The sequence below is a fragment of the Lagenorhynchus albirostris genome, chromosome 3 (assembly GCF_949774975.1).
Source record: "Lagenorhynchus albirostris chromosome 3, mLagAlb1.1, whole genome shotgun sequence".
NCBI lineage: Eukaryota > Metazoa > Chordata > Mammalia > Artiodactyla > Delphinidae > Lagenorhynchus > Lagenorhynchus albirostris.
In genome coordinates, this window is record NC_083097.1 from 47,274,035 (window position 1) to 47,298,871 (window position 24,837).

The 24,837-nt window shown below is 39.0% G+C and overlaps 1 long non-coding RNA gene across 1 annotated transcript; it reads left to right on the plus strand.

Moving 5' to 3' along the window:
• The first annotated feature begins 15,041 nt into the window (after positions 1–15,041).
• LOC132518076 (uncharacterized) lies at positions 15,042–17,067 on the plus strand. Its single transcript, XR_009539859.1, has 3 exons — positions 15,042–15,331; positions 16,589–16,716; positions 16,830–17,067. It is a non-coding gene; the product is annotated as an uncharacterized LOC132518076 (long non-coding RNA).
• The last annotated feature ends 7,770 nt before the right edge of the window (positions 17,068–24,837 follow it).

The window sequence follows — 24,837 nt, forward strand, 5'->3', positions numbered from 1 at the left end:
ACAGTGAGAGTTTTACTTCTTCTTTTCCAAATTGGATTAATTTTCTTTTCTTTTCTTCTCTGATTGCCATGGCTAGGACTTTCAAATCTATGTTGAATAGTAGTAACAAGACTGGACATCCTTGTCTTGTTCCTGATCTTAGAGGAATTGCTTTCAGGTTTTTACCATTGACAATGATGTTTGCTGTGGGTTTGTTGTATATGGACTTTATTATGTTGAGGTAGGTTCCCTCTATGCCCACTTACTGGAGAGTTTTTTACATAAATGTGTGTTGAATTTTGTCAAAAGCTTTTTCTGCATCTATTGAAATGATCATATGGTTTTTATTCTTCAATTTGTTAACATGGTGTATCACATTGATTGATTTGCATGTATTGAAGAATCCATGCATCTCTGGGATAAATCCCACTTGATCATGCTGTATGATCCTTTTAATGTGTTGTTGGACTCTGTTTGCTAGTATTTTGTTGAGGATTTTTGCATCTATATTCATCAGTGATATTGGTCTGTAATTTTCTTTTTTTGTAGTATCTTTGTCTGGTTTTGGCATCAGGGTGATGGTAGCCTCGTAGAATGAGTTTGGGAGTATTCCTTCCTCTGCAATTTTCTGGAAGAGTTTGAGAAGGATAGGTGTTATCTCTTCTCTAAATCTTTGATAGAATTCACCTGTGAAGCCATCTGGTCCTGGACTTTTGTTTGCTGGAAGATATTTAATCACAGTTTCAATTACATTACTTGTGATTGGTCTGTTCATATTTTCTATTTCCTCCTGGTTAAGTCCTGGAAGGTTATTCCTTTCTAAGAAATTGTCCATTTCTTCCAGGTGGTCCATTTTATTGGCATAGAGTTGCTTGTAGTAGTCTCTTAGGATGCTTTGTATTTCTGCAGTGTCTGTTGTGACATCTCCTTTTTCATTTCTAATTTTATTGATTTGAGTCCTCTCCCTGTTTTTCCTGATGAGTCTGGCTAATGGTTTATCAATTTTGTTTATCTTCTTGAAGAACCAGCTTTTAGTTTTATTGATCTTTGCTATTGTTTTCTCTGTTTCTATTTCATTTATTTCTGCTCTGATCTTTATGATTTCTTTCCTTCTGCTAACTTTGGGTTTTGTTTGTTCTTCTTTATCTAGTTCCTTTAGGTGTAAGGTTAGATTGTTTATTTAAGATTTTTCTTGTTCTTGAGGTAGGCTTGTATTGGTATAAACTTTCCTCTTAGAACTGCTTTTGCTGCATCCCATATGTTTCGGATCGTTTTGTCTTCATTGTAATTTGTCTCTAGGTATTGATTTCCTCTTTGATTTCTTCAGTGATCTCTTGGTTATTTAGTAATATATTGTTTAGCCTCCATGTGTTTGTGTTTTTTATGGTTTTTTCCCTGTAACTGATTTCTAGTCTCTTAGCGTTGTGGTCAGAAAAGATGACTGATATGATGTCAATTTTCTTAAATTTACTGAGGCTTGATTTGTGACCCAAGATGTGATCTATCCTGGAGAATGTTCTGTGCACCCTTGAGAAGAAAGTGTAATCTGCTGTTTTTGGATGGAATGTCCTATAAATATCAATTAAATCTATCTGGTCTATTGTGTCATTTAAAGCTTGTGTTTTCTTATTAATTTTCCGTTTGGATGATCTGTCCATTTGTGTGAGTTGTTAAAGTCCCCCACTATTATTGTGTTACTGTCGATTTCCTCTTTTATAGCTGCTAACAGTTGCCTTATGTACTGAGGTGCTCCTATGTTGTGTGCGTATATATTTATAATTGTTATATCTTCTTGGATTAATCCCTTGATCATTATGTAGTGTCCTTCCTTGTCTCTTGGAACATTCTTTATTTTATTTTATTCTTTATTATTTATTTATTTATTTATTTATTTATTATTATTTATTATTTATTCAACATTCTTTATTCTTTATTTTAAAGTCTATTTTATCTGATTGCTTTCTTTTGATTTCCATTTGCATTGAATATCTTTTCCCATCTGCTCACTTTCAGTCTGTATGTGTCCCTATGTCTGAAGTGAGTGTCTAGTACACAGCATATAGATGGGTCTTGTTTTTGTATCCATTCAGCAAGTCTGTGTCTTTTGGTTGGAGCATTTAATCCATTCACGTTTAAGGTAATTATCTATATGTATGTTCCTATTACCATTTCCTTAGTTGTTATGGGTTTGTTATTATAGGTCTTTTTATTCTCTTGTGTTTCCTGCCTAGGCACTTTTCCTGCCTAAAGTGCCTTTAGCAGTTGTTTTAAAGCTGGTTTGGTGGTGCTGAATTCTCTTAGTGTTTGCTTGTCTGTAGAAGTTTTAATTTCTCCCTCAAATCTGAATGAGATCCTTGCCAGGTAGGTAATGTTGGTTTTAGGTTCTTCCCTTTCATCACTTTTTTTTTTTTTTTTTTTTTGCGTTACGCGGGCCTCTCACCGTTGTAGCCTCTCCCGTGTGGAGCACAGGCTCTGGACGCACAGGCTCAGCAGCCATGGCTCACGGGCCCAGCTGCTCCACGGCATGTGGGATCTTCCCAGGCCAGGGCACAAACCCGTGTCCCCTGCATCAGCAGGCAGACTCTCAACCACTGCACCACCAGGGAAGCCCCATTCTTTTTTCTTTATTGTCTTCTGCAGCAATGAATCCCACCATTCTGTCTTCCAGGTCACTTATCCGTTCTTCTGCCTCAGTTATTCTGCTATTGATTCCTTCTAGTGTAGTTTTCATTTCAGTTATTGTATTGTTCATCTCTGTTTGTTTGTCCTTTAATTCTTCTAGGTCTTTGTTAAACATTTCTTGCATCTTCTCGATCTTTGCCTCCATTCTTTTTCCGAGGTCCTGGATCATCTTCACTATCATTATTCTGAATTCTTTTTCTGGAAGGTTGCTTATCTCCACTTCTTTTAGTTGTTTTTCTGGAGTTTTATCTTGTCCCTTCATCTGGTACATAGCCCTCTGCCTTTTCATCTTGTCTGTCTTTCTGTGCATGTGTTTTTCGTTCCACAGGCTGCAGGATTGTAGTTCTTCTTGCTTCTCCTGTCTGCCTTCTGGTGGATGAGGCTATCTAAGAGGCTTGTGCAGGTTTCCTGATAGGCAGGACTGGTGGTGGATAGAGCTGGGTGTTGCTCTGGTGGGCAGAGCTCAGTAAAACTTTAATCCGCTTGTCTGCTGATGGCTGGGGCTGGGTTACCTCCCTGTTGGTTGTTTGGCCTGAGGCAACCCAACACTGGAGCCTATCCAGCTCTTTGGTGGGGCTAATAGCAAACTCTGGGAGGGCTCATGCCAGAACTTCTGCTGCCCGTGTCCTTGTCCCCACAGTGAGCCACAGCCACCCCCCACCTCTGCAGGAGACCCTCCAACACTAGCAGGTGGGTCTGGTTCAGTCTCCTATGGTGTCACTGCTCCTTCCCCTGGGTTCCGATGCACACAGTACTTTGTTTGTGCCCTCCAAGAGTGGATTCTCTGTTTCCCCCAGTCCTGTCGAAGTCCTGGAATAAAATCCCGCTAGCCTTCAAAGTCTGATTCTCTAGGAATTCCTCCTCCCGTTGCCGGACCCCCCAGGTTGGGAAGCCTGACATGGGGCTCAGAACCTTCACTCCAGTGGGTGGACTTCTGTGGTATAAGTGTTCTCCAGTCTGTGAGTCACCCACCCAGCACTTACGGGATTTGATTTTATTGTGATTGCACCCCTCCTACCATCTCATTGTGGCTCCTCCTTTGTCTCTGGATGAGGGGTATCCTTCTTGGTGAGTTCCAGTGTCTTCCTGTCGATGATTGTTCAGCAGTTAGTTATGATTCCGGTGCTCCCACAAGAGGGAGTAACCGCACATCCTTCTACTCCGCCATCTTGAACCAATCTCTCCCAATAAATTCTAGTTTATCGAAAATATATCTAGGAGAGACAGTGCTCCGGATAACTGAATTTGCCGATTAAGTGAGACTACTAAACAAAGTAACATCTCATTTATTTCAGACTCTGCCCAGATTAAAAGATTGAATACAGGGTTTGATAAACGTTTTCTGTAAAAGGTCGGATGGTTAAATTCTTTAGGCTTTGCAGGCCATATGGCCTCTGCAGCAACTACTAAACTCTACCCTGGTGTGAAAGCAGCAGCAGACAATATACAAACAAATGAGTGTAGATATATTCCAATAAAGCTTTATTTATAAAAACAGGTTTGGCCCACAGACAGTAGTTTGCCAATCCCTGTTGTGAAACATATCCCTCACCCAGAAGGGAAAAATGCACTCATGTTCTTATTTACTCTGAATGGAGGACTGACATCCTGAGTGAAGTCTTATTCTCTCATTTTGTACACAATTTTTAAAAACTGGGCTATATTCTTGCTTACAACCTATAGCAAAATTGAAGCAGGTATTTCAAATCAAGGGTGCTAGTGTAGGCCAGTATAGTGAAGGCCAAAATCCTTCAGAACACAGCCAGAGGACTGAAACAGCAGAGCAGTCCGTATCAGCTACTTTAGGGGCAAAACACTCTCCCTAAGCACTTTAACATCATCTTAATGATTTTAATATCACATGACTCAATATCACTTACTTAGAATGATGACTCTGAATCAACAAAGGGGAGATTCCATTTAATCTCTTTAAGACAGAAGAAACATGGAGACACATAAGATCCATTCAGAAAGACCCATGAAAACTGGCCACCAGAAGTTTTGGAACTAACTGAAGAAACTTTAGGCATCTAGAATATATATTTTATTAAATAATTCCCCAGATAATAATAAAGGGAAGACAAACATTTATAAAGCACTTACTATGAGTCATGCATCCTTCCAAGTGTTTTACATATATTAATTTATTTAATATACACAACAATCCAACCAAGTAGGTACTATTATTATACCATTTTTCAGATAAAGAATGGAGGTAAAAGGAAACTGAATAACTTGCCCAGAGTAAAACAGCTACTAACTGTGGGACCTGAACCCACGCAGTCTTGCTCCAGACACCAGTTTTCCAATTACTACCCTATGCCAAGGAATTACCTTATAACTATATGTGGGCTGCCTTATTTTAAAGACCATGAACATGATAAGATATATGTAAAATCTCTACTAAATACAATATAATCTTCACAATCTAACAATTTAGAATTGTCACTGTTTTTCAATGCCTCGGAGTAAAGATTCTAAGTGTCTATTATTTTTGTTCAGTTCCACCAAAATAAAAAGATTGCTTGGATGTTAGATGAAGATATTTTATACTTTTTCAGTGTTGCCTTTAAAATTGTTTTTGGAATGTGCCAGGAAAATAAACAAGTAAATGGAGTTATGGGAAAATTCTTTTTAGGCATTCCTAGTTCTATCAGATAAATATGAGGATGTGAAATGAGTAAGTCCTTCTATTTCTTAGGTCAGGACATGAAGATTAAAACAGATATTTAGGGGCTTCCCTGGTGACGCAGTGGTTGAGAGTCCGCCTGACGATGCAGGGGACACGGGTTCATGCCCTGGTCCGGGAAGATCCCACATGCCGCGGAGCAGCTAGGCCCATGAGCCATGGCCGCTGAGCCTGCGCGTCCGGAGCCTGTGCTCCGCAACGGGAGAGGCCACAACAGTGAGAGGCCCGCATACCACAAAACAAACAAACAAAAAAACAGATATTTATTTGTTGTCTTTATTTCTTACATAACTTAATTGTAAATTTGGCTTATATTGGAGGAAAGTAATTTGGTAAAATAACTGAGGTTACTACTGACTTAACACCCAACAAAAATATTTGACCCTAATATATCCAGAGTAAAGGACTAAAATTGGTTTATGATGTTCATTAAAAGAAAATTACAAGTTTGTGGGAGATTTTTTTTTAAATAGCAATGATCTGAAAAACATTTTTGGTTACTGAGTAAGCATCTGTGTTCTTTTTTGTTTCTGATATAAATATTTTTGCTAATCTCCAAAAGTTCAGAGTGGAAAGAAATCTTTGTAGCCTCTAGAAAATAGAGAGGCTACAAACCAAGTTTATATTAATTCCACCATTTGTTCAACTCCAGGCAAGAAACATTTCTCCAAAAGCTGTACACTCTCTTTATAGCACTCTTCCCCAATAAAAAACTAGCATTCATTGCAAAATTTACACAATACTCAAGGAACAGGAAAGAGTGGAGAAGTTTTGATCAGTCATTTTATAGTTGTTGCCTGTTTTTCAATTTCTTCGTACCTTTTTCTAAAACTACAAAGCAAGAAATTCAAACACCTGACACAGAAGAGGATGGGCTAGGTGGGAGGAGAAAAACATTCCATCACCACTTTCTTCACTATTGGACATAAATGTTAAATCAATGGTATTCCCTATAATCATCATTTTCAATCATATGTAAATAGCCTTGGAAAATTGTTAACATATGGGATTAAGAATTAAAAAGTTAAATCGTATTCTTAATTTTTTCTAGATGGTGAAGATTATAATTTTTTAAATCTAACTTATACATAGTGGTCAGACTCAAGCCTTAGATCCTATGTAGCCCTATTAAATAACAGAAAAGAAAGGAGAGAAGAGGAGAGGGTAGGAGACAGTAGGAGAGGGAAGGGAAAGGGAGGGGAGGGGAGGAGAAGAAGGAAAAAATAAAAGGAAAGAATATAAAAGAAAAGAACAAAAGATATGGCTTAAGTTGGTGAGTTGACCAATAAACCAACTTTCTATTTTTCCTGGAGACAAACAGGACTCATGTCCCAGCCCCCTTTATATTAGGTGAGGCCAATAGGTGACCAAACTCCGGCCTAAAGAATGTGAGCAATCCTCTAGGTGTTTTCCCCTTTGCCAAAGCACAAGGATATGGAAACTGGTGATAATTAGGTGATGAGAAAAGTGCCACAAGAAAACCACTTGAATGGGAGAAATTTGCCCATCAGGAATATCCATTTTGGTAAATTGGTAAAACCACTATGGAAAACAGTACAGAGGCTCCTCAAAAAATTAAAAATAGAACCACCATATGATCCATAAGTCCCACTTCTGGGTACATATCTGAAGGAAATGAAATCACTATCTCTAAGAGATATCTGCACCCCATGTTCATAGCAGCATCATTCACAATGACCAAGACATGGAAACAACCTAAATGTCCATCCATGGATGAATGGTTTTTCAACAATGATAGATAAACACACACACACACACACACACACACACACACACACACAGAGTAGAATATTATTCAGCCATAAAAAAGAAGGAAATTCTGCCATTTGCAATAATATGGATGAATCTTGAGGGCATTGTGCTAAGTGAAATAAGTGAAAGACAAATATTGTGTGACCTCACTTATATGTGAAATCTAAAAAAGCTGAATTTATAGAAATAGAGAGTAGAATGGTGTTTGCCAGGGTCTGGGGAGGTGGAGGAAAGGGGGAAATGTTAGTCTAAGAGTACAAACTTCCAGTTATAATGTGAAAAAGTTACAGGGATCTAATGTACAACACAGAAATTATAGCTAATAATACTGTATTATATATTTGAAAGTTGCTAAGAGGGTAAATCTTAAACATTCTCACCAAGAAAAGAAAAATGGCACCTAGGTGACATGATGCAGATGTTAGCTAATACAATGGTGGCAATCATTCTGCAATACAGTAGTCCGCTCTTATCCTTGAGAGATATGTTCCAAGACCCCCAGTGGATGCCTAAAACCATGGATAGTACAAACTCTATACATAATATTTTTCCCTACACTTACTTACCTATAATAAAGTTCATCTGAATTGCCAGCGTCACTACTCTTGCACTTTGGAGCCATTATTAAGTAAAATGAAGGTTACTTGAACACAAGCACTATGATACCTTTACAGCTGATCTGATAATCAGATGGCTACTAAGTGACTAGCACGTAGGCAAAGTGATGATTCACATCCTGGGAGGGAGGAGAAGCAGAATAGCATGAGATTTCATCACGCTACTCAGAGTGGTGTGTAATTTAAAACTTATGACTAGTTTATTTCTGGAATTTTCCATTTAATACTTTTGAACCTTGGTTAACCTCGGGTAACTGAAACTGCAGAAACTCACACCTTGGACAAGGGAGGACTATTGTATCTAAATGTATCAAATCAACTCATTGTATGCCTTAAACTTACACAATGTTATATGTCAACTATATCTCAGTAAACCTGGGGGGAACAAAGGAGTTAAAAACATTCTTTAATTATAATTTTAAATTACTGAAGAGTGGTCTTATCCAATCATTAAAGGTACAAGAAAGTCAGGACAATGGTTACAGATGGCAGTTTTCAAACTGTACTATAATCATCTCAGTAGATACAGAAAAAGTTTTTGATAAAATTTAACATCCATTTATAATAAAAGCTCTCCAGAAAGTCTTCATAGAGGGAACATACCTCAACATAATAAAGGTCATATATGACAAGCCCACAGCTAGCATCATATTCAACAGTGAAAAGCTGAAAGCATTCCCTCTAAGATCAGGAACAAGAAAAGGATGTCCACTCTTGCCACTTTTATTCAAGACAGTAGTGGAAGTCCTAGCCACAGAAATCAGACAAGAAAGAGAAATAAAAGGAATCTAAATTGGAAAGGAAGAAGGAAACCGTGTCATTATGACATGATACTATATATAGAAAATCCTAAAGACACCATCAACAAACTACTAAAGCTCATCAATGAATTCAGTAAAGTTGCAGATTACAAAATTAACATATAGAATCCATTGCATTTCTATACACTAACAACAAACTATCAGAAAGAAAAATTAAGGAAACAATCCAATTTACCATAGCATCAAAAAGAATAAAATACCTAGGAATAAACCTACCTATGGAGGCAAAAGGCCTGTACTATAAGACACTGATGAAATAAACTGAAGACACCACAAACAGATGGAAAGATACATCATGTTCATGGATTGGAAGAATGAGTATTATTAAAAATGACCATACTACCCAAGGCAATCTACAGATTCAATGCAATTGCTATCAAAATACCAAGGGCATTTTTCACAGAACTAGAACAATAACTGTAAAATTTGTATGGAAATATAAAAGATCCCAAATAGCCAAAAACAACCTTGAGAAAGAACAGAGCTGGAGGTATCATGCTCCCTGGCTTCAGACTATACTATAAACCTACAGTAATCAAAACAGTATGGTATTGGCACAAAAACAGATGCACAGATCAATAGAACAGAATAGAGAGCCCAGAAATAAACCCATGTACCCTTGGTCAATTAATCTATGACAAAGGAGGCAAAAACATACAATGGAGAAAATATAGTCTCTTCAACAAGTGGTGCTGGGAAAACTGGACAGACACATGTAAAACAATGAGATTAGAACATTCCCTCACACCATATACAAAGATAAACTCAAAATGGTTTAAAGACCTAAACCTAAGTCCTGAAACCATAAACTCCTAGAAGGGAACATAGAACACACTATGACATGAATCGTAGCAACATTTTTTTAGATCTCTCTCCTAAGGCAAAAGAAATAAAAGCAAAAGTAAACAAATGTGACCTAATTAAACTTAAAAGCTTTTACACAGTAAAGGAAACCATCAATGAAATGGAAGACAAACTATGGAATGGGAGAAAATATTTGCAAATGATGTGACCAACAAGCAGTTAATATCCAAAACATAATATATAAACAGCTCATACAACTCAATATCAAAAAAAACAAACAACCCAATCAAATAATGGGCAGAGACCTAAATAGACATTTCTCCAAAAGAGACATAAAAATGGCCAACAAGCACATGAAAAGATGCTCAACATCACTAACCATCAGAGAAATGCAAATCAAAACCACAATGAAATATTACCTCACACCTGTCAGAATGGCTATCACCAAAAAGACCACAAATAACAAATGTCAGTGTGGAGGAAAGGGAACCATTGTACACTGTGGGTGGGAATGTAAATTGGTGTAGTCACTGTGGAAAACAGTATGGACGTTTCTCAGAAAACTAAAATAGAACTACCATATGATCCAGCAATTCCACTCTTGGATATATATAAAAAAACAAACAAACAAACATTGTTTTGAAAAGATACATGCACTCCAATGTTCTTAGCAGCACTATCTACAATAGGCAAGACATGGAAGCAACCTAAGTGTCCATCAACAGATAAATAGATAAAGAAGATGTGGTGTGTGTGTATCTCCTGGGAGAGGGAAGGGGGAGGAGCGAGATAGGGGTAGGGGATTAAGAAATATAAACTACTATGTATAAAATAAATAAGCTACAGGATATATTATATCCTGTATATAATATATATATATCCTGTATATAATATATATATTATATACAGGATATATATAATCCTGTATATAATATATAATCCTGTATCTGATATATATATAATATATATATTATATTTATAGCACAGGGACTATAGCTTATGTTTTGTAATAACTTTAAATGAAGTATAACCTTTAAAAATTATGAATCGCTATGCTGTACACCTGAAACTTATATAATATTATACAACTATAGCTCAATAAAAAAATAAATTTTAAAAATTAAAAAAAAATTTTTAACTATACTACAAATGAAATTCCTTCATTTCTGTAAAGTCCTCTCATAAATTGCTGGGTAAAGTATGTAGGATAAAGATAAGAGAGGATTCATTTCATTTTTATATTTGTTTTACTTATTGTGCTCCCTGTATGGTTTCATCTTTAAAAAAAAGAGAGCGATCCTATAGGTGGTAGAACTGTCTCAGACTAACCAATAGTACTTAGAAAATAATCACTCTTAACAACAGTGCACTTAAGCAGCCGAAACGTAAGACACACCTGTGGCCAATCTTCCAAAAAGTGTGATGACCTTCCAGAGTAGAACTAGTTAAAAATTTGGGATTCAGAACTGCTGACTGAACTTTCTAGATCATTCAGAAAGTCATTTTGACCATTCATTTTATTCCTGGGATGAAAAGACCTAGGAATAAGCATCACCTTAACCTACATGTTTATTTCATTAGTTAAATTTAATAAAGAGAGTCAAAACAGGAATAAAAAGCCCAAGAACATCTGTCAGTCTAAATTTTCTAACTCATTTTTTCCTCTGAGGAAACTATGCCCTCTAAAACTTTGTCATTAACAGTTCTAAATATAGACTGTGAGGGAATGCTTATCTGACTATTGGCTTTGTATTATATCTAAGTGGAAGGAAAGTCATGGCACCAGCTTAACCAACAAGAAAATCCACCCTGTTTGAGGGAAGCAGACATAGCTTAGAAAGCTAATCAAACTAATCAGTAAGAAATGTATGTCTATATTAGCAGTCACTCCTTATGCATTCTCCCCCCAGTTCCTGGCAACAATTAATCTATTTTCTGTCTCTGTGAATTTGCCTATTCTGTATATTTTATATAAATGGAATCATATGATTTTTTAGAAAAGAAGTGTGTGTGCTATTTTCCATTTTAAAAACTGACAATTATACCTTTTATTAATATTCTGATAACAGTTGTCATAAGTAAGATTTACATGGCACTTAGAAGTTTACTAAATATATTTTCACATACAATATCACATTTTTATTGTCACGGTAACCATACTGGTATTTTTAATACTCAAGCAACAGACAGATGAGGACTGAGGCTCTGAAAACCTTTGTAATTTTTCAAGATCAAACAGTGAAGACGTTCTTTGCTTTAAAAAGTACTTATCCAAAACCGGGAACACGCTTTTAGAAGTAAAGGAAGCTAACTAGTGCTAAGATCTTCTGCAATGATAATGTATACTTGTAAAGTAGATCACAGTGCACAAAGAATTAAAACGTTCTTTAATCAGCACTTTCTCATCATGCTGCTGATATTCACCAATACAGTAAGATACCAGGACATATATCATCATTTTCATTTTATAGACATAGAGACTGAGGCTTAGAAAAATTTAACGATGACCTGAGCATGATCTCACTGACTCCAAGATTAATGCACTAAGTCTTTCTGCCTCTTGAAATTGGAAATTGGAGGGATACAATTCTGGCTAGTGACTAATATAATGAAAAATTGTATCACCTACATACACTATATAATTAAAGTGGAAAAAATGATTTTTTTTAATTAAATGAAAGCTCCTCCTCTTCCAATGGGTAGTGTCGAGCTCCACAAACAGAGGGAATCATACAATTCTAAAGTGTTTAACTCTTTGTGGTAGCGATGGGGGGGGATTGTTTCATTTGTTTTGCTCCACCTTCTTTAAAACATGCTCCAGGTGGGACAATGAGTCTTTTGAAAACCCCAGCTAAGAACAATTAAATTCTTTGGCGAGAGTAAGCAATAAGATTAGTCCTATATATAACAGTGGAAAAAATGTCTTAGAGAAGAGTAAGTCTTTCCAAAAGCAAAATTTACCAAATGAAACACTGGAAAATGTAATTCAATCAAGAAATAATATTTTCTTTCCATTTGGATTGTTGTCATTGCTTTAGTAGGTAGTGTTAATAGTTGCCAAAAGCTAATTTGTATTCATGAATGCTTTGCAAGTTCATGATGTAATACATTCCTTTTTGGATATATCTTTTGTCAAATCCATCTGTCTATGGCAGATATGCATAGTTCTACAGAACCTTATCTGCAAAAAAACTTCCACCGTCAGACAAAAACAGCTATAGAAAATAAAGAGGAGGGGAGGGAAAACAGATCAACTACTGCTATTTGGAAAATGTTTCCTTTTTTCACAACGCCTTGCTCATGGATACCTGTCCACTGGACACCTGGCACACCTCTACTCTTTCTTTTCTTAATATTCTGCCCTTTCATGAAAAAGAGATGTAACCCCAGTAGCTCAGGGAGAATTGAAAGATGAAGGTCCTGGAGGAAGCACCAATGCAAGATGTCAAAACTCCCACCAGAATTTCCCTGAGCCACGTTCTGAACACCTTCTGAATTGCATGAGCAGCTGATTAACGTTTGATAATTAAGCATAAGTCACTTTTTATTTGATTCATCTCAATAAGAGCTCAAGCAAGTTAATGCTATAAAGAATGAGGGCACAAAAAACTGGAAGGGAATGTGACTGCTATACCGAGAAAGCTACACTGACCCTATGGCAAGAAAAGGAGCCGGCTTAGAGGTCAGAAACTAGTTCAGAGAAAGCAGTTTCCACCCTTACCATTTCTCACTGTAGGTGGGTCCTGAACCACCTGGAGGGGCGAGATGATAGTCCCTCAACAGATGCACTACTTTCTTCCACTGTTAGAGTCAGTTAGGAATGTAGAAGAGTGAATGTCAACTCTTACTATTAGCGTCTACAGCCACAGAAACCCAATAAATGAACTCACTATACTATCACGATAAAGAAGCTTATACTGCTTCTTCACAAAGTAAATGTATTTCTGAAAGAATGTATTAGAATTATACTTTTTAAAACTATTTCACATACACTTGGCTGATACAGAAAAGGATTCTATGTTAATTATTTTTCTCTTCTTTAAACCTCATCCATTGCTGTGACCTAAAAGGGGTCATATTTTAGAGGGCAAAAATATTTTAACAACAAAACTTTGCACTTCAGTGTGACCAAAACATAAAATTTTGCAAAAAACATAACTACTATTTCTTTCCTACTGACTAAATCATGTCATTTAAATAGGTGCAACCAAAAATAAACCACTCTTGTCTATAAAAATAATATTTTTATAGGAATTGGCAAGTAACTACTCTAGCTATTAGAAGTTTATATTTGCCCCAGAAACCTGTGATTTTAAAAACTGTTCAAATGATTTATGCTTGAGGCTTATACATAGCACAAATATACACATTTGTATCTCTAAGTCTAAAGAGGAAAAATTAGACAGAAAGTAAACTGGAAAACAACCCCAAATTATAAGAAATTCCCTAACTTTGTGCTGTATTGAGAAAAGGTATAAAAATGATTTGGGAGGAAGAAAAATTATTTATTTTTACACATTAACTTCATAGACAAAAGCCCGACTTTTTTATGATAGGTTAGGATAAAATCAATCATGTTTTCAAAGTAAAAAGTGAACTGCTTCCACTCACCAGTCTACACTCGTATTAATTCTATCCTGCAGTGCATGCTATAGAGGGTAAAAACATGCTGATGTTTTCTAGTTGCTCAGTTCAGTCTGCTCCGGCTTTATCTTCAACCTGGTTAGCAACAGAAGCCACCACCAGCAATTACACAAACCTAACAACGGCTTCCTTGGGATTTGATCCGTTCCTACCACACGTCCCAATCCACATGCTTTCTTCTGTTACCACTGTTGTCTGTGTGTGTTTAATGTGCTTCTTAAAAGGCTTTTGAAAAAACAACCTAGGGATTTCTCATTCAGCTCCCTACCACATAAACAGGACCACTGAGGAGCATTTTTATACATGTAAAAATGTTCTAGTTATCCATAGACTATGTCTCAGTACAGCTTCAGATGACTGCAAAGAAAAGCTCTGTTGTCATTTCATACTTCTCCTCTTTCTGTGCTCTAACTGCTGTGTACCTGTGTCCCGAAAGGACTGCCTGCCATGAGCTGCTCCTTCCCAGCTATGGATGGCAGGGGTGGGACATCTTGAAACTTGCCCGACTCGAGGGCTCTCAGCCGTTGCTTTGACACCAGCAATCTGTTTAACCTGTTGGACCTTTATCACTTTTCCTGACCCCATAAAACAAACAGGGCTAGCAAAGGCACTGAAGAGCCTCCTTCAAAAGGCAGCTTGCCTGTGAGTCGTGGCAAAAAGCTGGAATGACCCTGCCAGGTCTTAGAAGCTTTAAGATTAACTGCATTGAACTTGATACATAGAAAACAGCACCTTGAAAATGAATCATCTGCTACTTCAGTATTTTCTAATTGCAATCACTCCCTCTCGGGGCATGTAATTAATTTACGGAGTTTAAAAAAAAGAAGTCAGGATTACTCACACAGTCTTGAAGATGCAATGTCAGCTATTTAGGACTGAAACATCCAAGGCCGTGTTAGAACTCAATTACGACTACATATGCGTTAAAGCAGGAACTGGCAGGCCTCTGGACCACAGCAACTATAGGACTCGGGCTTCTCGTACGCTGGGCTATAATTTATGAAACTGAGCCCCAGATCCAGCCAATCATTTAGCTCCTCATAACAAGTCTAACTGGCTCTGGAAGGCTGAAAGGGCTGCACTAGAACAACAAAGATGAGATATTCCACATAACACTCAGCTGATCTGGAATCACCTTCTTTGCAGGGCCAGAGAAAAATCACCACTTCACTGTCTGAGGGAAGCAGGACAGAGGACCTGGGAAATGCGACCTCACCCTGGAGCAAGATCTTTTATGGTTTGGCAATCCCAACAGTGCTGGCCTTAAAGATCCCACCTACCGCTGGAACCTGGAGGGCAACTACAGCAGCAAAAACCCGAAGGTAATTTTCATCTTTCTTTTTATTTTTAGTAGGAGTAATGCTGAGTCAAAATGATATACATTAAGTCACTTGGGCAACTAGGTATGCTTTGATTTTATGTTACCTTTTTGTACTCTCATCTATTGTAGGATCATTTGCTATTAAGTATGAGTAGAGGGTGGCTTAATGTACCTGAAATAAACTTAAAACCAAAATGATCATTTGCGGAGGAAGAGAGATCATTTGCCAGAACTGTTTTTGAGCTGCCTTTTCAGACGGGCAGCCTTTTCACCCACCCACAGAAACAAGAATAAAGGCAGCTCAGGCAGGGAGAGGAAAGGGGTTTCATGGGTACAATTAAGTGCTTTTAGTGTCTTAAAAGGAATAACGGTGCGCAGACAGCACGCAGGAAGACGCGGTATTCTGACCCTTGGGTTCTGACCCTTGGCACTTAGGCCATATGAGAAGGTACTAGGATGCACCTTGGTGGGGTCGTTGGGGCAGAGAATAACATCAGTGCAAGCTGGCAGAGCCCCCGTGGCCCAGGTTTCTGTTTTCTTGGCACTAGTTTCCTTATTTCCCATTACATTTTGAAGTGTTAGTTATGCCAACAGCTTGTTATACCATACTGCCAAATGTGTAGTTATTACTGGATCTGTGGGAAACATTTTAAGTCAAAAGAGATGACGGAAAGAGAAACTCAAAAAAGAAAGTAATGGAACTGACATACAGGTAGCCCAACACCACACCCTCAGATACTCAGCACACTTTACCTAATGACAAATCCTTCCATAGCCTCAGCAAATGGTGTGTTTCTTCAACAAATTTTGTAGCAAGTGTGACATTAGCACCAAAAATTCACTGTAATAAACTTTTAAATAATGAAATCAATCGTTATACTTTCAAGTGACAATAGAACCTCCACAGGATTAAACTCATGTCAGTTTTATATGCTCCCAAAGGAAGAAGCCAGGAAGGGAAACTTGCTTTGTTTAGTGATGAAATATAAGGAACAGTAACAGAAAAGACATTTATGCCCTTTTTGTTTGCTGTAGATAGTTGACTGAATTCAACTTGAGATTTGATCCCAAGAAGAAAAACAGAGCAGTACACAGGGAACAGAAAAAGTAATCCATTCTCAATTCCCCCAAGATTTGTTCTTTGAATTGTCCAACTTGTGACTAGCCAGGGAGGAATATTTCACTCTGTTTAAATTTTTTTTATTTAATTAAATTGTTTACTTGACAATTAATATAAAATTAATTGTTTATTTGACAGTGCTGCTGCCTATGGTGACTATGTGAGAATTGAAACTTTTGAGGGAAGCCAGGTTGTTAAAACTGTGATTCCCTTTACTCAACGGTAACACGGATGATCTAGTCTGAAAGGGAAAGCAAGCTCTTAAGGTAATGTTGTCACTGAAACCTCAACACACAACACTCCCTGTTTCTCATTCCCTGAAAAATATTACATTAAAATCCCTTCAAACGCCCATGTTCAAATCTCCATTTGTCAACAGACAAGTCCAAGGATACTCTAAACTAAGGCATTTAAGTCACTTCACATGATAATTGTCCAGAAGTTTCCTATAGGAAAACTTCATCTTTGACAACTTTGAAGATAACCATCTCACCACTCAAGACAATGGCCAACCACCATCCAGCAAGTCCTTGAGTTAGAAGCTTTCTCAACTTCTGGAGATTGTCTGTGTCAATATAAAACTCAGTTTCCTACTGACCCCCGGTGCCCTGACCCTTACAAACACTAAAGGTTTTGTTTGACTCAACTGCAAGCTGTTCATCTGTTAGTAAGTAATACATGCCCGAAAACACATTCATGATGAGAGCTTTCTAAAAGACCAGCATGGGCTTCCCTTCCTATAATCGTAACAGTCGTGATAGCCTGAGACATGTTACTGTTACTTGGCAATTTGGGGGGGAGGGGTAGATATTTAGTGCCTGGAGCTGTCACATAGCAGGGAAAATCCCACATTGGGATGAGGGAAGTGATGTCTCAGTACAATCCAACTTAAGGGGATTATACCGTTTACATTTGATTTCAATACCTTATTAAAAAACAGTGCAATGAAGGAGGAAATTTAAAAATACACACAGATACTCTAATCTTCTTTTGCCTAAAGTTGTTACTGCAGTGTGTTAAAGTCAGCTAGGGGGCTTCCCTGGTGGTGCAGTGGTTGAGAGTCCGCCTGCCGATGCAGGGGACATGGGTTCGTGCCCCGGTCCGGGAAGATCCCACGTGCCGCGGAGCGACTGGGCCCGTGAGCCATGGCCGCTGAGCCTGCGCGTCCGGAGCCTGTGCTCTGCAACGTGAGAGGCCACAACAGTGAGAGGCCCGCGTACCGGAAAAAAAAAAAAAAAAAGTTAGCTAGGTATCACTGCCCATCAGTCAGGGCTTGTGCTAGCAGATTCTGGGCAGAAAGACTATCTCCATTATCACCATCAATTAATATCTGTTGGCTGTTGCATCCAGCACTGAGAGGCTCGTGGTATACAAGGGTCACCCAAACAGCTGAATTCCATTCTTACTCATTTCCTGGATCTCCACCTCACAGATAAGAATTAAGATGATCCCAAAAAAAGTAGCTCAGGAATGCAAACCTCTTTCTGAACCAAGAACTGTCAGCAAATCTCAAATATCAGAGCAACTCTGGTTGACTGAAAAGTGTCCCTATATCTGGGCCAGGAAGGATTTCTAGGCCCATAAGCTGTCTGGCCCTGCAGTTTACGTGGCCAAAGGAGCTGCTCATAAGAAAACTCATAAGAAACATCCAGACCCACCATGTCAGTGTGTCAGACCAGCTGAGATTGGCGGGATGTTAACTGCACGCCAGGTGACGTGGATAAATAGCCCCATTGTTTTCACAGCACTGGACGCCGCCTAAAGAAACCCTAGACCTTGGACCAGGTTGCTGGGTAGTGTGGGGGAGGACTGCTGACAGTTCAAATGCCAGCTCTTGGAGCCACTGTCTATAGTGTAAACCGAAAGAGAAGCAGTTACTTAGAAAAACGTCAGCAAGAAGGCCTGCTCACTTTAACAAAGTAAAAAAAAAATTTTTTTTTTCACTTATATAAAAAGGCATTTATATATGGTGGTCATTGCCGGGAGTAAGCTTATGTTCTTGGTTCAGATAACAAAACACATCATCTGGGCACATAGACCTCACAATCAAACTTGTTCTTGGCCCATGGGGGGAATTTTTGTGGCTGTTTTTCAGCTGTCTCCCCAAGAACATGAATGCTTGGAAATGTACTAAAAATGCATGTGACAAGATTCTAAACCATATTATACATGAAATTAACCTAAATCAACAACCTTTTGCACTCATATATAGTCAAAACTCTTCTAGGTAACGAGACGTGAGCGAAAGGATATTTCTTTGGCCTTGGTGTTTGTCAGTGTTTGTCAAAAGCCATACAACAATACGGATACAAAATAGGCAATGACTTGCATTTGGAAGAGAAAAATTTGAAGGGTTGCATTCTTCATATTTGATGCTAAAACCGCCTCTTGTTTCAAGCAATGTGTAAGCATTATAGCATGGAGGTTGAGAGCATAAATTCTGAGCCAGACTGCCTGGGTTCAAATCCCAGCTGACTCTTAACTGTGGACTTGGGGCAAGTTACTTAAGAACTCTATGCCTCAGTTTCCCCATATGAAAAATGGTGCCACCCACAGTAACTACCTCCTGGAGCTGGTGTGAAGATTAAATGGGCAATACCCTGCTTAGAACTGAGCCTCTTACATGGTGAACATTCATTAAAAGAAAACGATCATTTGTTTTATGATGATTATTAAGCTCATTGCAAAAAAGGTACACAATATCCAAAATGGAGGTGAATTACTAAACAGCCAGATATGGTGAAATATAGCTATTAGCATTACATATTTCATTTCAGGTAATATTTATACAAGTAAGATTTTTGTCTTAAGGCATCTGAGATAAAAGCTCAAGGAGGTGGGTCTGTTAACTGTCAGTTTTCTGCCTGGTTATCACTTGACATTTTCAACCCTGCCCCGCATTTACTGTGTCACACAAGGACACTAACCTAGGAAATGACACAGAAAGGAGTTATTGTAGTAGACATGATTCATATGATAGTTGGTACGAAGTTCAGGCTAGTTTAAAGATTCCTGCGTGAAGGCAAAAAAAAATAATGGAAGCCATTCATTTCAGGCATGGTACCCTAACCAAAAAAAGATTTGAAGGGAGAAAAAAAAAAAAGAGAGAGAGAGAGAGAGAGTTACCTATCATGAACAGCAGTGCTGATTATCTAAAGACATGAACCATGTCTAGAATTCATGCTGACTTCTCAGCTTAGATATGAGAGAACACTGAAGCTAATTATCTCCTTTCCTCCTGTGATAGGGGATTTCTCAGTTTAGGAGATTATTAACTGAAACTTCTACTTACTCACCGAGAAGGTGCAGAGAAAAAACAGTCTGCTTGGTGAGGGAGCAGCCACCCTAGGGAAGGACAATAGACTTCTACACTCAGTCATTCCTGCATTCATTCATTCACTCACGAGGGGTCTTGCCCCTTATCTCCTTCCACGCCCACACAAACACCCACCAGTCACATCTCATCACTCACAGGGCCTCAGGGAGCCCACGCTCTCTGACCCTATGCTTCTGAGGATGTCCCTCTCCATCTGTATGCCACTCCCCAGCACCTACAACTAAGACCAAGGAAAAGCCCCTCCTTCCCAGCAAACCCCTTCCTACCCACCTCCTCTGCATGGAAGGTGCTTATTCCCTGCGGGATAAATTAATGAATCAGCACCATTTACCTCATGAATTAGCAGGACAAATAATCAGTGGGAAAATTGGGGAACATTTTCAATTTAGCAAAAACAAACAAAAAAAATATTTCAAAATGAAATCTAGGGTACTTTCAACAAGATCCAAAATGAAATCAAATGTTAAGGCTTAATAGTCCCGTAGACAGACTCTTCACTAGAGTTAGAGAATCATCTCCGGTCTTTCTCAACAAGTTGATAAAGAAACGCAAGGAAGCCTACCCAGGTTGCTAGAAATGACTGCATATGTGAAAGGTTTGTATGGAGTCCAGCAGGGAGTTGAATGAGCTAAACTAAGTCTCTTTATTCTAATTATCCTGCTCCTGGCAGAGGAATGCAACAGGAAGGGGGAGGTCTCAGATTCAGGGGTGGGTGATTATCTCCCCCACTCCCCTAGGCTGCATCAGCTCCAGAGTTGGACATGAAGTTTCTCTCCGGGGCCCACTTATGCCACTGAGTCCTTGCCACCTGCAGTATTGCTGCAGTCCAGGCCTGTTACTGAGGGGACAGTCACTGGGCACTGGACATTCACCAAAGACAAGGACGATGGGAAGGGCTGAAGAATTAAGAAAACAGTGTGTTGGAAGGTAACCAACAGAATTATGACACAGGTCCAATGTGTCTTTAGGCCCTCTCCCATTTCACCTCTGCCTTGCACCTCAAAAAATATATATTTTTTTCCCTTATATATATATTTTTTCCTAATCTCCCCAGCTTCCTCCACCAAAGCGGTCCACAAAGGAGCCTGTCCTCCCCTCCCACCAAATGAATCCTCTTGGGTGCCATCCCCAGAGCGACCAGATTAAACCCGTCTGTGCCACTATGGTTAAATGTCCCTGTCATCTTGCACGCAGCACTGCATTTTAATAGAGGCTTTCTAGAAATAAACTCGAGAACCAAGGAATTTACGACACTGAACACTTCAGGCCCCTTGGAGCATGACAACAGAGGCATGCAGAAGGCAGGCAGGGCTTTCTGGGCCCTGGGACCCACACCAGCATATCAGTTACCTTCTCCTCTCAGGAGTGGGCCACCGCGACACACAGCCCAGAGCCAAGGAGAACGCTGGGTTTTCACTCCTTCAGGCAAGGCCAGTTGGGCATTACACAACCCGTATAACCACTCATACAGTCATGTCTCTGTGGTCCCTGAGGCTTCCCTCTCTATTTACAGAGCACAGGCTACCATCAGTCAAGATTTCTCAATTTTTAGTCCTCCCACAATAGAGATAAATACTTGGCGTCTCACAAGCACTTTGGCTATGGGGACACATTCGTGATCACCAGTTACTAAGAGGCATAAGTCTCACAATGTCTCCCAATCCACAGGATTTTTTTTTACTTTTTTTTTTTGCCATGAGAATTTAAGCACAGACATCAGAGCAGTGGAAGGAGAGCAGACGGCACTTGTGTCCCATGTGCTTTGAAAAATAATGCAGAGGCACTTGAACTTCTTGCGCGTTGGGATTGGTGAAGGTGCTTGTTAACATGGTAGATCTTTGATCCCACCACAGGATGTTCATCTCACAGGTCTAGAATGGAGCCGAGAAATCTGCATTTTTTATTGGTACACACACCCCCGCCCCTAGGCTTGTTAAACCAGTCATCACAGATTACCCTTGAGAAGCATTGAGATAGTGCATGCAAACCACTTAACATAAAACCTGGCATGTTACAAAGTGCTCAATACTTACTAGCTGTAATTATTAAGAGTTGGAATTGATCCCAACTTCATATACTCTACTCAGACCTAACCTTGGTTAAGTGAAAATTGCACATGGGCGTGGCAGCGTGATAGCAAGCCAGGAGCTAGTTTAGTGCAAGGAAAGAGAAATGAGGGATAGGGGACAGAGATAGCCTAATTTGTGTTCTTCTAGTGATCTATTAGCCTTTGACGAAAACTCTTGAGCCTCAATTACCCGCCCTCACCATTCCACAGTATCAACAGCTCTGAAAAGACAACACAGCAATGTTTGAAACAATCGTCTGCGAACCAGAAGTTCCCAAAGTAAAAACACTCAAAATATTGACACTTTCATTTTTCTGCCCCAAAGAAAGCAATACAAGGTTATTTGTTTTGTAAGACAAAGCAGGGCCCAAGTAAATAGGGCATTTTTAAGTGGCTGAGTCCACCAACTTTAGCACAATATAGGAGAAGTAAATCCCCAACCTGACGGGCTGCTGTGCTTCTGTGAGTCTTGGCTAATTTCCTCTGCAATGATGTGGGTCTTCCACGGATGGTTGGAGCTAACTGTGTCTACTTACCACTTGGAATCACTCCTCACAGTAAATAGGATGGCCCTTCAGGAAATCTTCTATTTAGTTAGCATGCTCCTGAGTATAGGACAAAGCTCTGTTGTTTAAGAACATAAATAACAAAAGTTTTGTTCTTCCAAACCAAGAGGGAAATTGTAGAACCATCCAAAATCCTTGGTCTTAAACTGCATCAGGATAACAAGAATGAAATATAATTTTAGGTTACCCAACAGGATCAGTCACTCACTCTCCTCTTCTGCCTTCAGAAAACAATGACTCAATATGGCCTTTTTCTGACAGCCTTAGGAAAAAATGTTCCACATATTTGGAAGTAGGGCTCTTCCTGCCTTTAAATCAATGGAAGCTATTCAAAGCCCTCTTAGCTTTCTCTCTGAATCATGGGCATAGGAACACAGCTGTTTGTACTCATACAATTAAAGTAAAATAGAAACCATGTGAAAAAAAAAATCAAAGAATTTTCTTATACCATCCCAGGTTCTTGACATGTGTTTCACTGCCTGCTTTTCCTCAGTAACCTCTAAAAGGTTGATTCGTATTATTATTCCCATTTTTTACCGAGAGGTTAAATAAGCTTCCCTAAAAAGAGATGAAATTGAGCTATTTGTAATGAGGTGGATAGACCTAGAGTCTGTCATACAGAGTGAAGTAAGTCAGAAAGAGAAAAACAAATACCATATGCTAATACATATATATGGAATCTAAGAAAAAAAAATGTCATGAAGAACCTAGGGGTAAGATGGGAATAAAGACACAGACCTACTAGAGAATGGACTTGAGGATATGGGGAGGGGGAAGGGTAAGCTGTGACAAAGCGAGAGAGAGGCATGGACATATATACACTACCAAACGTAAGGCAGATAGCTAGTGGGAAGCAGCCGTATAGCACAGGGAGATCAGCTCGGTGCTTTGTGACCACCTAGAGGGTTGGGATAGGGAGGGTGGGAGGGAGGGAGATGCAAGAGGGAAGAGATATGGGAACATATGTATATGTATAACTGATTCACTTTGTTATAAAGCAGAAACTAACACACCATTGTAAAGCAATTATACTCTAATAAAGGAGTAAAAAAAAAAAAAAAGCTTGCCTAAGGACATGAAGATGGTAAGTGGCAGAAATGGAAGTTAAACAAGAAAGAAAGTAAAAGTAGCCTCAAATCCTACCAGTTAAGATTTAAGTGAAAAACCTCCCACATTTCTATTCATATAATTGTATACAAATGTGATCATTTTGTTTTAGAATCTTGCTTTGTGTCATTAAATAATTGTCTACACCGTATGTAAAGCTCTTTATCGTCATTTTTATTGACTGCCCAGAACTTCCCGGAAGGTGTTTACCATAATTGACTAAGCCAGATCCCAACTGATGAACATCAAAATTATTTCTAGTTTTCCCTATGAATATGCTTTTGCAAACTTATTTTTACATTCAAGTAGTTATCCCCTTAAGGTAGGTCCTAAACTGAGAATTGTTGGGCAAAGAGATGATACATTTTCCATTTCAGTGCATATCACCCAACTACCCTCCAAAAGGTTGCATCAGGTAGCTGGATGAATGTGTACATCTCCTCACGTCACAGGCGCACCAGGTTTAACCAACCATTTACATTTCTGCCAAAATGACAAAGGGAAATGATAGCATTTTTATTTTTATTTGCGTGTCTTTCATTATTAGAGAAAGTTAGACATTTGTTCCTATGTACTTGGTCATTTGCAATTCTTCCAGGAATTAATTATCCCTATCCTATTTCTGCTTTACTAGAGTCTGACTCCAAACATTCATTCTATTAGAGTCTGACTCCAAAATTCATTGCAAAGGCTTTCTCCTGCCTCTCGTTGCTTTCTCATTGTCTGTGCTGGTGTATCGGAGACTTTGATCTATAGCCAAGAAAACTTCAGCCACATATTGCCAGGGTGATTAGTCAAGTCCCATAAAACATGTTCCAAGAAGAAAAACTGGTTAATTCTGAAGAAGAGAAAGCCATAAACTTCTCCTCGGTTGTCTGCTTCAGAAATAGGTCAACCCCTGACTTTATCAGCAGCTGTTTATCTTATAAGAAACAATGATCCATTCAAACTTAATGTTCTTTTGCACAGAGAAATTTGGATAATGGAAGAGGGGTCAAGAACAGTTGAAAGGAACATCCCCAGGACCAGGGGCTGGGAGGGAGGGAAGAAAAATACACACACACTTCTGTGCCCCAGGCAGAGGCAGACCACAGATTCACAGATTGTGCTGAGATCCAGCTTAGAGATGGCCTCACTCCAAGGAAACCGAGGCCCCCAGACATAAAGTGACTTGCTGCAGTCAACTGGCAAATGGCAGTCCCTTGCCCCCCTGAGCAGAGCTCATCCTACTAGGGGACACTGGCCACAAGTAAAGCACAGTTGAGTCCCCAGAGCTGAAAAACTGGTTCTGCCTCCCAAAGTGCCAGGA